The sequence below is a fragment of the Oryctolagus cuniculus genome, chromosome 9 (genome assembly GCF_964237555.1).
Source record: "Oryctolagus cuniculus chromosome 9, mOryCun1.1, whole genome shotgun sequence".
Lineage (NCBI taxonomy): Eukaryota > Metazoa > Chordata > Mammalia > Lagomorpha > Leporidae > Oryctolagus > Oryctolagus cuniculus.
In genome coordinates, this window is record NC_091440.1 from 121,484,621 (window position 1) to 121,501,256 (window position 16,636).

Consider the following 16,636-nt stretch of genomic DNA (forward strand, 5'->3'; position numbering starts at 1 on the left):
CTATAGTTTAAATGGTGCCTCTGCCTTAGCTTCTTTTTGATAAACAGAACCTTGCTTATAGCCATGAGATTACTTGAAAACCCTTAGAAGGAAGCAGCCCCGACTGCCTTGGCCTTGTTGCTCTTTGCTCCTTGAGCTTCTCCCACATCCTTCCTTGGCCAAAGCGAAAGCCAGTCGGCTAGAACCTCGCCAGCCACTGTATGAGCATTAGAATAACAAGGCAGAGGAATGGGAAGTTAGGAGTCTGGGTCCATGATGGCCTGGTACAACAGCTGGGCTGGACTGCATCTGACTCTTTTGAATTCTGGAACAAGGACAGACTACAAGCTACTTTCACCGGGTTTCTGTTGCTTGAAGCTAAATATAATTCCTTAGTGACAGGGTCCCACTTATCCTGTCCTCCAGGATTGCTTCTCTCTCCCTCTCTCTCTCCTTCTCTCTGTTGGTCAACTCACTCATCTGTAAAATGAAGATAATGGTGATTCTCAACTCAGAGGACTGCTCTGCTAATTAACATAATCCATCTAATACACATAAAACAAGACCTAAGTGTTTAATAATAACTATTTATTATTACTAATCTTATTGAGCTACTCACACTGTAAATGAACAGCTCATTCATTGTTCAAAACTAGACAAAAGTGAGCAACAGGGTGTGGCATACAGGCAACAGAGGGTTTTTTTTTTTTTTTTTAAATCATAGCCACCATTCAAAAAGAGGACAGAAAATCAGAGAAGCAGTGGGGAGGGAACTGTGATTGTTAAATTTATGTAACTCTTTTCCATTTGAACAAAGATGTGCCATCTTCAATCAGATCTTTAGGATCTGAGAGTCAGTTCCAAGAACTTTTTTTTTTTTTTTTTTTCACAAAACTTAAACATACTCTCTGGTTGTTTTTCTGGCTCTATTTATGAGTTTCTTATGGCTGTGCTTACATCTATTGTTTTGGAGAATAAAAACTAACAAGCTCCGGGATGGGCATTTGGCACAATAGTTAAGACTTCACTTGGGACATCGATATTCCATATCAGAGTGCCTCGGTTCAAGTCCTGGCTCTGCTTCCAATCCCAGTTACCTGCTAATGTGCATCTGGAGGGCCATGGCTAAGGGCTTCAGCAGTTGGATCCTCGCCACCAGGTGAGTCTCACGTTGAGTTCCAGGCTCCTGGCTTCAGCCTGGCCTAGCCCTGGCCGTGGTTGGCATTTGAGGCATTGAATGAGAGGATGGAAGCTCTCATTCTTTCTGTGTCTGTCTCTCCCCTCTCCATCTACCTTTCAAACAATTTTTTTTTAATATAGCTAATACACTCATTGTAAACTCACAAGGATCTCCACAAGACCAGGGTTTGTCTTTTCTATCTACCAGTGAGATCACTTAAGTGACAGTCCAAGAAAACATAACCTGATGTATGGAGTCTCCTCATTTTGTGTATAATCTTTCTCATTTGGGTCAGAGAAACTACAGGGGAAAACCTTGTGCTTTTACAGTAGAAATATCACTACAGATCGGCAATCACAAAAAATCTCCAAAGTTTTTGGCATTTCTCAACTACTGAAAAGGAAGAATCACAGAAGAAGTGGACCTTAATGCTAATATTAGAGGACCCTGTATTCAAATCCTGTAAGGCAAACCTGGAGCAGAAAGGTTGGATGGGATATAACAGAAACCCTTTGCTTTTGAGGCTCAGAATAAAAAGAGGACTTGAGGGCTGCTTCCTATGTGGCCTCAGTAAGACAGACAGCCCTGAATTTATCACACAGTCAAGTGAAGTAGGGAGAGAACAGTACAGATGCGCTTGTGCAGAGGCCCAAGGTCTGAAAGGCTGTGATGTCCTCTCTCCATCCCAGGGTGTGAAAGGTGGTCAAGGGGCTGGAGACAGGAGCCACAGCACAGCGCTATGCCCAGGACATGAGCGATGGATGCCCAAGATTAGATGCCACAATAGGACATTTGTTCAACTCCTCTGCTGCAGAATGAGGCAGGCAAGTGCTGAAAAGTAGAGATCACTTCTCACCTTTTCTCTTATCCTTAAACAGCTACACATATCAATATCCGTGTCCCAGCACCAAAATGTCAGATAATTACTTGCTGACCCACAATTAAAGCATGCTGCAATTTTCAGTCCTAACAGCCAAGTCTCTCTGAGTCATACATTGAACCAATTAAACTTAGAATCTCTACGTCTGAACGGATGACTTCTAACGTAAAGGGTGAAAGCTCTTGCCCTCCACATCCAATCATAGCACTGTTTGGTAAATGAGGGGGAGAAGTTCAACTGAATGGCTTGGACCAGAGCCCATCCCAGCAGATTGTGCTGGGTAGAAATAACACTAGTCTGTCTAGGTAAGATCAGTGCCAATGGTTCCAACTAAAATTAGAAAAAAGGAGACAGTACCTTGGCTCAGGCTTATGTTGGAGACAAGACTCTAATTCCTGCTGAAGCCAAATGATGGCAATTCAGTTCCTGCCTGCCAGTTGCAAATCCCTACACTACCACTGCAGTACTAGGCAAACGATATTTGCAATCCAGCACACTTAACATCAGAGGTGATTTCTTAGATTAGTCACTTAGAAGGTAGCTACTCAAGGGCTGCTAACTCTAAGGTACACATGTATTTATGCTAACAGAAGAAGTTAATTTCTACAGCTACAGGCAGACTGTTGAATAGAAAAAAGTAGACCCCTATAAATGTGAGATGGATAAAGGACATTCTACACTTACCAATTTTAGAATATGGAACAAAACAAAAACCGAAGGACAAAATGACCCCAGTCCTTCTAAGGATCATCATCAGAAAGATCCCCAAACACTTCTCATGCATTTCAACAAATACGAGTGTGCTCTAATCTCCTATGTGTCAGGAGGCACCATGCCATCGTGGGAAGAAAACTGGGCCAGGAATCAGGAAATCTGGGTACTTTTTCTGGCTCTGTCACTTATTAACTGTGTAAAATGATTCAGAATTTAACCTCTCTGTGCCTCAGTTTCACGCCTGCAAAATCAGTGACTTAGATAAGCAACATCCAGAGCTTAGTTTCTGCACTGCTCTCTCAATCCTATCACCGATTTGATTAAATTTTGAATTTTGTATGATTTTTTAAAACACATGCTGATATTAAGATTTTCATAAATACAAATGCTGGGTTTCTTACAAAATATATACAAGGATATTTCAAAAATTTCATAGCAAAGGCAATTAAAAGATACGTTTACTTTGGTGCAAAAAGTACTCAAAATCCATCATAAGGAGGATCTTGAAAAAGTTTACGGAAAACGTCTGTTTTGAAAAAATACATGTGATTTCACATGTGTTTTATGCCAAAATAAACTTATTTTTCAATCTCATTTTTCCATGAACTTTTTAAAGTACTCTCCTATGTGTGTGACTGATTGAAAGAGACTGGTTCTAATGGTAAAAAAAAAAAAAAAAAAAAACACTTTTCTGTGATTTGATTTATTCTACAATGGCAGTGCACAGGCGAATAGACAGGGACAATATTTGGTGTTTTTGCAGATATTGTGACATTTTTAGTAAGTATCAAAGCCATGGAGCCAATCTTACATTACTGGAAGTATTCTTCAGGCAAAGCATGCATTGTCCCTGGACAGAGAATCTCTTCCAGCGGCCCAGAGTGATTCAGGAAGCTAACGCTCCGGGACCGGTTCAGGTGCTGATGAGACTACGCACTCAGAATTCACCCGAAGTCCTCTGCCATCATTGAAAGACAGTTTTCATTCTATCTTGGTATGAAAATTCTAATCTTGCCCCTAACTCCACCCCCAAGATTCTCAAGCAATCCACAGAATTTTATTCAAATCACCCTTATGCTCAAAATGCTAATCATGGTCTCACGAGAGCACTGGAACTGGCTTGCTGCTCAAGCATCCTTTGGATCTGACTTCTTGCATTGGTACCCACGCCGGGACCTGGACTTCAGTTTCCCTAGGCAGTGCTAGGCTGTTTGAGAACTACCTGCACAGAAGACAATGGATGACATGGTCAGGAAGATTACCAGTTTCCTGACTGCTGGCATCTCAAGCTCTGGTTTTATTTCTGGCACTAACTTTAGAGATTCTGGGCAAGTCCTACAATCTCTCTGTTAAATGCTATTGATTCTGACACATCTTGAGTACATGCACTATAAGAGCTTTATATTCCCACGTCTGGCAAAAATGTTTCTACTTCACATCTTGAACTAGTGTGGAAAGAAAAATTTATATTTTATCCTGTTTTAAGTCAAAGACCTCTTTGAAAAACTAATGGGATCAGTTAATTTGTGCTCTTTTCTCACAAGAAAAATACATACAGCTCAATAATCTTATACACAAAAATGTCATGTAATTTTAGGAAGTACTCTGTTAGTGAAAGAAGTTTCATGAACTCAAGTGAACATTGGTTTAGAAAACAGATCTTTTTGGGGCCAGCTCCGTGGTACAATAGGTTACTCCTCTGCCTGTGGTGTCAGTATCTTATATGGGTGTTGGTTCTAGTCCTGGCTGCTCCTCTTCCAATCAAGCTCTCTGCTATGGCCTGGGAAAGCAGTAGAAGATGGCCCAAGTCTTCGGAACTCCGCACCCGCATGGGAGAACAGGAAGAAGCTCCTGGCTCCTGGCTTTGGATCGGCACAGCTCCAGCCACTGCAGCCATTTGGGGAGCGAGCCAAAGGAAGGAAGACCTTTCTCTCTGTCTCTCCTTCTCACTTTCTGTAACTCTACCTCTCAAATAAATTAATAAAATCTTACAAAAAAAAAAAAAAGGAAATCTTTTCTAACTTTTTAGCTGAATGGAATTGGAAAGCTATAAATCTGTGCTTCTTTAAAACAGGTAACAATATCTATCTCTCTGCTCATCTCTTCTATCTATTGTAAACCTGACATTTTTTAACATTCATACATGAAAACAAGCTGGTGGAACACGGAACTCTGCTACTGTGAATTGCTGCTGATCCTTTACCCTAGTTTTCTGATGCTGTCACAAAGTATTAGTAAGTACTAGCCTACCGCACTGGCCCACAAGCCTCAGGTGGCGTCAGTCACCTGACTTTGTTGTTAAGTTCATCTGCCCACAGACACTGGCCAGCTGCATTTGCACTGTGCCCCTCCTTTCTTTTTAGCTTTGATTTCATAACTCATCTCTTCACACATACCGATGGCAATTAACATACTACTAGCTCTGCTTTCCCTCTACAGAAGTACTTTTATAACCTGGGGTTTCACATCTACCCCAACACACTTGATCCTTCATTGGCATTAAATCTTGCTCTTCACGAGTGCTTCTTAAAATTATTTTGGGGCTCCAAACTCATCTCTGCTCTCCTCCACTGGTGTGAATAATTAGAAACCATATTGCTAAAAGCAGTATTCCTATTTTATTGGCAAATATACTAGCAACATATAAAAGCATGGTAAGTACCCTCAAGGCTTACTCTGTGTGTGCCAAGAGCCAGTTAACAGAATCAGACCCAATTCACTATGTTACAAACCTATTACTCTCCTGCAATTTTTCCCTTCTTCCTTCAATCCAGCAACATTACCATTTGTATATAGTAAATGCTCCTCTTTATGGTAACAAAGAAGAATGACAATGCTTATATACATTTTATTTAGAGCATGTATTTAAATTTTTCATTTCTGAATTTAACATTTTATTATGGAGTAACTTCAGGCCTGACAAAAATTATAAAAATCACACAAAGGGTTTCCACATATCCTTCACCCAGTTTCCACATGTATTAACATCTGAGAGAACCACAGTGCAATGGTCAAAACCAAAAACTTAAGATTGATGCAACACCTCTAGCTGACTGATAGCCCTTACTCAAATTTCAACAACAGTCCTAGTGTGTCCTTTCTTGGACAATAAGCGAATATCTAGTTGTCACATTTTCTTAGTCTGTCTCTCTCTGGGACAGTTCTGCAACTCTCCTTGATTTTTCATAACTTTCACACTTCTTAAGACTACGCCCAGTCATTTTGTAGTATGTCACCTCAATCTGAGTTGTCTGATATTTCTTCATAATTAAATTATGTGCATTTGGTGGGGGGACAAGAACATGATAGGAATTGATTTTTGTGCCTTTCTCAGCAAGTCACATGATCTGATATGTCTCATGGATGGTTTGATCATTTGTCTTAGGTGATGTCTGCTAGGATTTTCCACAAAAATTATAACTTTCTCCTTTGGAATTAGCAAGTAAGAGGATATTCTTCGGTACTGTGGAAATACCCTATGGGTCATTATATTTTCTGTTACTAATTTAACATCCACTTGATGAGTCTTCTCTGAAACAATTATTACTGTTGCTTTTACTAAATGGTAGTTTTTCCATTCCTGTTATTCTTTTTTCTTTTATTAATTTGCATTTTACTGTTAAGAAAGACCACTCCTTTCTCCTCTGTTTATTTGTTAAGTAACTGTTACAACAGCATGAAGTCAACTGAGTGTAATATACTACTCTCAGACTGCTTTCTCAGGTCAATGTCCCAGATCTGGCCACTGGAAGCCTCTTGAAGCAGGTTCCCGTGTACTTTTAACATGTTTTTCCAACATTTTTTTACTTTGCTTCCTTTATAGCAATACAAGATATTCCAATTTTCAGCATGGACTTCTTCTGGTTCCAGCCTACGAATCAAATCATCCAGTTTCTCTAAGGGTTTCTGGTTTCTTTGGCAAAGAACATAACCAACACCAGGATCTTATCACCACTGGGATGCTGCTGCTTCCAGACTCTATCGCAAAGAATGAGGGATACACACATGTTAATCAACACATGCACACCCTTATTTCTTTGTTGCATCTATTATTTAATTGATATCTCGGATCTGGTCCAAAGAGTAAGATTCATATCAATCCTACCCATTCTTTCATGGTGACAAAGACGGCTCATCACCCACAACTCTAGGACGTACTTAAAGGACTTTGACAAATGCTAAGTCTCACCCCTGTGAAAAACTGAATCATTAACCCGTATCTTTGAAAAACAAATACTGTGACAGCAGTATAGTATTTCTTTTTTGCTTTTTTGCTTTTTGGTTTTTTAAGCTTAGAGTCTAAATTCCAAATATTGTTTGCCCAAACTACTTAGGTTCACTCCCCGCCCCATCTCCTTCATGAGTGATTCCTATGAATATAGGTTCAGTTTACTTGCTATGAGGGTTCCTCAAAAGAGTCACAGAAAACCAGAATTAAAAAATAAGTCGCTTTAGTGCAAAAATAGTTTTATATCCATGCATATCCTTTTCATAATATTCTCTCACAAACTTTATAAACACCTCTCATAATTTTTGCATTTCACTTAGAGTTCTCAAAGACTCCAGGTTATTTTAATCAATTACTTGCTTTTTTGAGTTTCTGAAACATTATCCCACCAACATACATTCAGATACATCTCTGAATCCATTCTATTCCACTGGCGTTCTCTTCACCCCTCCCCTAGGCCCAACTTACGTAAGTCAACAATGTCATGAGTTTCTAGTTTATCATTCCTATTTGTTGATCCCCATTAGCAGGTACATGTGTGTTTTCTTTTTGTTCTATATGACATTTTTAATCTTTTTTTTATATGGTAATGCAGCCTGGAAATCACCTTGCCTGTACATTCTTTCCACAGCTGGCTGGGATCCCATTGTTTGCAGGTTAAGGATTGAGCTATGCTGTCATGCATGAACACGTAGGGAGTTTTTAATATGTCACAGTTAGGAACAATGCTACACTCAATAACCTGGAGCATATGATTTTCATATTGTTGAAGTTATGCCTTGAGGATAAATTCCTAGACATGGGGTTGCTGGGTCAAAAAGATTTGTTTGATATCACCAAATTCCTCTCTAAAAGCTTCTATCACTTTGCAGTCCTATCAGCCAAAACGGGAGAATAATAGGAGATTTTCTACTACCCCCCAACTCAGTTTAGCAGAGATGCTAACTAGCATTTGAGTGACTAATCAATGCTTACCTTGTCTCACTGCTGATGGATACCATCTAACAACAGTTCTAACAATTAAGGACAAGGTTTTACAGGAACAGAGAGAATGAGCTAGGGCAAAACAGAAAATTACTCTTGAGAAACAAAAATGGTTGACTTTGATCACGAGAGTGCAGATGAAAACTAACAGCGTGGTGTCCTGTCTTTAAAATCTGAACAAACCGCAAGAAGATTTTGCAGTCGTTTTCCCCATGGCCAAGATGACGCTGAGCCTCCTCTGCATCCCCCAAGAGCCCTACCTGCACTACAAGTGGCAAACAGCACTGAAGTCATTGGCTTAAATGTCTGTTTTGCACTGAACTTTTCCGTTTTGAATTAGGGACCATATAAATCAACCTATTTGTCCCAGCTCCTAGCACAATGTTCATCCTATAACTTCCCCTGATAACATGCTGTCAGTAACTCGTTGAAATACAATCAACCATTCCCCTCACTTACTCTGTGCTGGAAGCCATCCCAAATGCCTCACACGCATCTCCTCATTTCATTCCCATAACAAACCTGAGAGGCTGGTCTAATTACTACCCCCATTTTACAGCTGTGGAAAGACAGTCCTAGGGAAGACTACTAATTTGCCTATGGGGGAATAAAAAAGAGCTTGGATTTGAGTGGGATTTGAACTGAGGTCTCACATTTCAAAGCTCATGCAGCTTTGCTTCTAACCAGAAGTCAGAGGACAACAGGGGCTTTCAGGCATCACACTTACTAGAGGCAGATTCTCACTCTGCCTTCAGTAAGCCAGAGCCAATTCTATGGAAGAATGGCATGTACTGTGTCACCACTAAAAAAGAAAGAAAAGGTGTTGATTTTAATGGATTCCAAATAGATTCTTAAAAAGCTTTCTGAGCGTGGCAAACAAAGCACTGGCTCTCCCGAAACACGTGCACATTTATTATACCGTTGTGACTGCGGTCTGCGGACCCTAGGAAAAGAGTGTTGGAAAGACGGAAATGTGATTTCCTTTCTGACCGCAAAGGAAAAAGAAAAAGGTCTTGTGGCCTCCTGTTCTAATTTGGGTCTGGAGGTCAAGTCTACAGTTCCCAGAACTCTATCACCAGCATGTTACATTTCTATAAAAGTGTTGCAGAATTTGACACTTTATCCAAACACGTGATATCAGCTGTAAGACACATCTACATCATACCTGGAACCAATGTGCCCTCATTTCGCATGTAGCTGAAAATAAAGCCCCACTTTTACTCTTAGAAATGACAATATCACATTATTTAGATAAGTGCCACGAAATCATTATTGAAATTCTGATAGCATTTGCCTTACTGGTAAAAGAAAATTACCTGTAATGCATAGTTTAAATAATTACTTTTAAACAAAAGCTGCTTTTCTGCATTGCTTATTTATCTTTAGCGACCAGCTCAGCAGGGCTATGTGTTTTATTAAAATTGCCTTCAGACTGCTAATGGCAGGGCGTCTGTTAGCACGGGGAAAGTGATGGCAGTTTGACTCCTATTCCTAATATTGGGAGTTAGTCCAGACACTGAAGAGCCAGAACTCCGCTGTGCATTTGACTATGTTATCAACACTTTCCTTGCTAATGATACTAGTGACAGCATTTCAATATGATGGGTCAGACCTAAATGGGAAAGCTTATAATTGTGCTTGAAGAACCAAAGGAACCTCCCCACCCCTCATCCCTTTTTATCAGCAGATCGGTTGGTATTAAGCTTCATGACGGGGAATTATTTGGTAAGCTTCTGTTCAATATTGTTTTTTCCTTCTCCACCTTCCACCTTGAATGGGGAGCCTCCATCAGCACCTGATAGCTGCTCCTTCAGCGAATGACAACTGAAAGCTTTCCTGTGGTGTGACTGTGTGCCAACTACCCAGCAGAAGGTCACACTGATGACTTCCCTGTGGCTTTTATTTTCCCCAGGGAAATCCACAGCCAGGGCTGACTGCTTGCCAAATCCGCTGAGTGCTAACAACCCAGCAGTGCTAAGAACCCCCCATCTTTCTTGGTGGGAAGCAGTAAGCAACTGTGTTGAACACCTGTGTCAGCTCCTGTTCCTGGGGACACCCCAGGCAAGCACTCAGGCAGTGTTCAGAGAAAGGGCTTCTCTTGTCTAGCTGGCACTTCTGCCCAAAAACTTCTCAGTAGTCACATGATCATAGTTAGGTTTGGCAGATCTCTACAACACCACCAGAGTATTTAACTACTGTAAAGAGAGAGAGACAGAGATGGAGATGAGTTAAATCATTTGTGAGTCACACATTTTTCTATAAGCATCCAAAGGAAGCCAGTCTAATGAGTCTTTCCTGTTACTGTGTAAGTAAAGGCAACAGATCCTTTTAGAGTTCTTCTCCCACTTGAGGAAGATGTAGACTGAGATGTGGATGGACAATCAATCCAAATCAATCCATCTTTTCTCTGTGACGGACAAAGCAGACTGTGCAAAGTTAAATAGGTGGAAATGCTCATCAAGAAATGAGATGGAGGAAAGTCAAGCTACATTGAGAAAGACTGTCCATCACACACTAGGAATACATGAGTGAGTATACAAGTGGTTCTTAACTCTTCACTAAACAGGACCATCTTCCAGAAATGCCTGTATTCCACTATGTCAATAAAGCCAGCTTTAGCGCTTACAGCCTGCAGCCCTGCCCTCTGTGCATAAGAAAGTAAACATAAATGGACAAAGCTGATGAAGCAGTGGGATCAATGTTCAAAACTGAGAATCTCTTTCATTTCTGTTATCCCACACGATCTTCTCCAAAACCGCACATGGCATTCAGACCCCTTTCAGGGTATTTTATCAGCCTGGATGCCCTTCCTTCTCAAGGGAGCCAACTTTCACCACCAAGCAGAAATTCACTTCACCGCCAACCCCCATGCCAGGTTTCCTGGCATGACATGGCTCCTCAATCCATCAACAATGGTATTTCCAATAAAAAGAATTGCAAAACACTTCATGGCCCCATACCAGATGACCAGTAAGTCATAAAAGACTATTACTTGTTGTCATTTCTATTTCAGTTCCTTAAGGTTGATCCCTTACTACTCCATGGTGTCCTGAAGCCTTGCCCAGTACTACACTGAATTTCTGCTTCTATCTGTTTCCAGCTGTTAACACCTCAGTCCTGATGACTTTAACTTCTTGGTTGATGATTTAGAATACAGAAGAATTTTCAATAAAAATTATATTAAATAATCACACAAACAAATGGATATATATACTTTTACATGTATATTTTAATAGTAAAAATGGTGGGAATACAAGCTTAGTTAACAAATATCAGTATAACACAAAGTGAAAAAGCAGTATCAACTGTGTTTTAAAATTCTAAGTTGATGAACATAGCAAATGTGATGATACTTTATGTGGGTGCAAATTGTCATGGGCATAACAATTTGTATTCCTTACCTGTAAGGCAACATCATGTGGTAATTCTACATCATGCCAAGAAACAAAGATTTAGTTCTGTCACTTGTGTTCCATCTGATAATGGATGGCAGTTTAGGCTTATGAAATAAGTGGACTGGAACAAAGCTTTTTACCTCTTGAGACCTATGAGATGTTTGTCTTTCCTTCTTGATTTTGCTTCCAAATATACAAAACCCAAATAATCATTGTATTCAATTTAAGGTCCACATTTCCATCAGAGTTGGTAACAATGAATATCCACAACTTTCAGGTTCCATTTCATTTATTTGCTTTTAGTGTTGAGTGATATTATAAACTGAATATTTAGCAGGATTATCAGAAAATTCTTTATGAAAACAACACCCCCAAAGTGGCTCTCAACTTTGCAAGAATCAGTGCAGACATAATTACAAAATTACTTGAACAAAATATTCAAATACAGCTTTTTTTTTGGGGGGGGGGAGCTGTATTGTTAGCTAATAGCAGAGATTTGAGCATATGCCCTATACTCAAAATTATCTTTTCTTTATACTGGGGCCAGTGATCTCTCAGGATATACACCAACAAAAATCTGTCTAAATCATAAAATTCTCGCTGGAAAATAACAAAATCTCAAAGTATCCAGTGTGAAGAACTTTAAGCTTCACTTCTGTTGGAGTACAAAATTTTACTTGCAGAGATCTAATAAAACTGTAGGACAAAGGCATTGATCTCTGTGTAATGAGAACAGAAAGGCCACTGGTAGCTGTTCTAAATGAGACGTGGATGTGAAGGAGCCGAGATAAACTCCAGGGAACGATGGGAGGGGTAACATGGGGCGAGTAACAGAGAAACAAAGTCCCCACCGTCTTCTGTAAACAGCAAAGCAATAGTGGTTGTCAGAGTTGTAATCACTGATTAAGACAACTGAGAAATGACCTTGAACTAAGAGATGAACACAACTCGCTACACATATAATACTGAAAACAGAGGCCAGCCTGGCTCCAGCTCACTGAGGAGTGTGACCAATAGCAAAACTTGCTCCCAGGAGACCTTTTGACTCTCTAGAACTTTCTGCTTATACAGACATTGTCTGTTTTAATTAACCTTTGTTGTATACATGGTAGCCAACATCTCAGAGTTAAAACCCGTGTTAGCAACCAGATGAACTTTGAATCAGAGTGTCAAGAGCTTGTAGAGATGGACTTGAGTAGAGTATTCAAGAAGGAAGGACGCTCGACTTTTAGGACTCAAGTGTTTTCCTACTACTGCATACAGTTATTAACATTTTATATGGTTTAAGGATTTAATTCTGGCGAAGTCATCCAAGAGTCTCATTTCAGAACATTTTATACAACATAAAGAGTAATAGAAATCAAGGTGCTTGTGTATCTTACAAGGTGAAAAAAATTATCGTCTATATTTTCAAAGTTTCTTTAAATTATTTTTCATTTTCGAATCCTAAAAGGAGAATAGCTACATACTAGGCTTTTTATATAGGGGTGTTAGAAAGGATTTGTGAAACTGAGAATATTCCCCAAGTAAGCATATATAAGAAATAAGCAACTAACAGGAGATTTAAGAAGTGCAACATTGATGGCAGAAAGATTAATAAATGATAATGTAAATGTCCTGACCTGCTGGGTCTTCCAGGCCAACCAATCCTACTCTGATGTCCTGAATATTATCTATTTCTTCCAACACTAAAAAGAAAAAAGAGAAGGACAAAAACTGTTAAATAGAAATCACAGTAATTCTAAAATATTCTGGTGAAAAAAATTAAACATCAAAAGAGTTAAAGATTTCAACTGCAAAATTTTGAAAGAAATTTTAAGTAACTTCATAGTCGTTTTTTCTAGACAAGATTCTTAATCATACAGTGTGTGACTCATAGGATTGTGTCAGTTAATGACTGATGACTGAATAATTAACTAAAAACCCAATTTTCATTAATGACATTACAGGTTATAATGACAAGTAAAATGTAAAAATATGATCCATTTATTTTTGAGCTGTATCAAGTCACTTTTAAAATCTTAAGCATTACTAATTCATTTATATGAACCTGTACGTATGTGTATAAATGTATATGCTAAAGATATATTTATACAGAATGTTCATGGGTCAAGCCTTAGTGAGATGGACAAGTATAACCATTTATAGAGTCCATAGTGATTAACTTAAAATATACTTAACCATACGACAATACTTACAGCTACAATAACTTACGAAAAAGAACACTTCTAGTGGGTACTAACCTGATTAAATATGTATTTATTAGCACTTATAAAAACAGGGTGCTAGAAGGTACTAAGATACTAAGAGTTTTCAAGGTTAAAAACAACAACCAAAAGAGCAAAATAAAACCATAAACACTCAACTCTTTTTTCCCCTAGAGACATCTTTTATTTAAGAATACAAACTTGATGCATTTCTTAAGTACAACTTTAAAAACATAGTGCTTCTTACCACTGTACCTGCCCTCCCACACCTCTTCCATTCCCAGCCTTGTATTTTACTAAGATCTATTTTCAATTAACTTTATATACAGAAGATTAACTTTATACTAAGTAGAGTTCAATAAATTGTATGAAAAAAAAAAAACTGTTCCTCAACAGTTAGTCACTGCATCTCAAAGTTGAATTCACTTTTTTTTAAGCATTCTTTTTCTGAGAAACTTAATTAACTTTAAAGAAGAATCCAAGAATGATACATCTTTTGCAAGCACTTAGACCTAACTATAACTTATGAGAAGTTAGACTATCCTCCACATAATACACTAAAATGAAGTAAACCTATGAGAAGTTTTACTATTTTTTATTTTTTTTAAGTTTTTTTTTTAATTTATTTGACGGGTAGAGTTACAGACTGTGAGAGAGAGAGACAGAGAGAGAGGTCTTCCTTCCATTGGTTCACTCCCCAAATGGCCGCCACAGTGCCAATCTGAAGCCTCCTCCTGGTCTCCCACGTGGGCGCAGGGGGCCATCCTCCACTGCCCTCCTGGGCCATAGCAGAGAGCTGGACTGGAAGAGGAGCAACCAGGACTAGAACACGGCGCCTACATAACAACTCTTTGAGGACAGAGTGGAGGCAGTCCCTTTATCAGAGCCAGATTTCAGTGTGTTAGTGACAGAGCTAATCATTGGTCCCATTGTGGGGGGGGGGGGGGTGTTTGCAAGTCTTTGAAAATTAATCTAGCCTCTTGAAGGGTTATTTTCCCAATCTATAAAATAGTTTCATATGCCTGCCATGAATCTATAAATACAAGAACACATATAGTTACTTTACCATTAACTTATTGTTGATTTTTTTAATATGGAACAATTTTTGTAAGGGGAAGTTCATTAATTACTTTTTTTTTTTTAAATTTGGGCCCCCAAGATGACTATAGTCTATGGTTTCCAGATGTTTAAGCATTTTTAAAGACTTTATTTATTTATTTATTTGGAAGGCAGAACGAGAGAAGAAGAGACAGAAATCATCTTCCACCTGTACTTCAAATGTCTGCAAAAGCCAGGTCTGGGCCAGGTCCAAGCCAGGAACCAGAAACTCCATCCTGGCTGGCAGAGGCTCAAGTACGTGGACCATCTTTTGCTACCTTTCAAGGAGCATCAGCAGGAAGCTGGATCAGAAGCACAGCATCCAGCACTCAAACTGGCACTCCAATGTGGGATGTTGATGTCACATGTAGCAGCTTAATTCCCTGTGTCACAACACCAGCATTTAGTAATGCTATCTGGGGTCATGCAACAGGCTTTATTAAAATTGAATAAATAAAATGTATGTTCATCGTTTTGCTCTTGGATGCTCCTATATTATCAAATTATATGGTATTTTGAAAATAATACGTCAAGCCAGCGCCGCAGCTCACTAGGCTAATCCTCTGCCTTGCAGCGCCGGCACACGGGGTTCTAGTCCCGGTCGGGGCACCGGATTCTGTCCCGGTTGCCCCTCTTCCAGGCCAGCTCTCTGCTGTGGCCCGGGAGTGCAGTGGAGGATGGCCCAGGTGCTTGGGCCCTGCACCCCATGGGAGACCAGGAGAAGTACCTGGCTCCTGCCATCGGATCAGCGCGGTGCACCGGCCACGGCGGCCATTGGAGGGCGAACCAACGGCAAAGGAAGACCTTTCTCTCTGTCTCTCTCTCTCACTGTCCACTCTGCCTGTCAAAAAAAAAAAAAAAAAAAAAAAAAAAAAAAACAAACTTCAAAATGATAGCTGCTTGATAATAGAACTCTGCTCCTGGAATACCAGTCTAGCAAACTAGAGGCACAAACTGAGAAGTGATCTAGGACTGGGCAACTTGCACAGCTTTTGCTTGTTAGTTTATAGAGGATTTTCAAAAGCCTCTGTAATTTTGGGTCAGTCCAAGAGTAATTAAATTATTTTAAAGCACATAAAACAGTAAAAAAAAAAAATACACACCATAACTAAGTGGGATTTATCTCAAGAATATGAAGTTGGTTTAACATCTAACTAAATAATGCCACGACCACTAATTCAACTACCTCCACACATGCTGAGAAGTATTTCACAAATTCCAATACTGTTTCATGATAAAGACACTCAACAAACTAGACGGAGAAGGAAATTTCCTCAACCATCTAAACAGCATCTATGAAAAATCCAACCATAGCATTTGACAGTCAAAAACTGCTATCCTACTAGACTGAGAAAAAGGCAAGGATGTCTTTTCACATCACTTTTATTCAAGTTATTAGAGATTGTAATCAGATTCATTAGGACTGGAAAGGCATCCTGACCGGAAAAAGTAAAACTCCAGTTGTGCACTACTCAACATTTCAACAAACTGCATATACCATAAAAGTCCCATCCCATTATACCGCCTAGCGATGTGATGTTGTAGTTGTCTTGCCACATCTAAGTGTGACAATATCCCAAAACAACACAGCCATCTAAAGATGCATTATGCATCTTAAGCAATGCATGATTGTATCTATTTATAAATAGCATTTCTTTTTACAGAAAACTAATTCACTAAAAAACTATAAAAATTAATAAGTTCAGAACAATTGCAGGGCAATCAATATATGGAAAAATTAAACATATTTCTGTTTATTAACAATGAATATCCTGAAAATAGAATTAATAATTTCATTTGTATTAGAAAATAATACTTAGGTGTAAATTTCATAACAGAAATGGAAAACTGTACACAATAACTAAAAGCATGGTTGAAAAACAGGGTATCTAAAGCATCAGAAAGGTATCTCACATTCACAGATCAGAAAAATTAATATTCTTAAATTTATAATACTCCCCATTCATCTAT

At 39.1% G+C, this 16,636-nt stretch overlaps 1 protein-coding gene across 14 annotated transcripts in view; it reads right to left on the reverse strand.

Moving 5' to 3' along the window:
• Window positions 1-16,636, reverse strand: part of SOX5 (SRY-box transcription factor 5) — a 1,100,902-nt gene that overhangs the window by 717,510 nt on the left and 366,756 nt on the right. For all 14 annotated transcript variants that reach the window (XM_070049491.1, XM_051850857.2, XM_070049490.1 and 11 more), the window contains one exon: window positions 12,983-13,048. The gene's annotated coding sequence lies outside the window, so the exon portion shown is untranslated. The remainder of the gene's footprint in view (window positions 1-12,982; window positions 13,049-16,636) is intronic.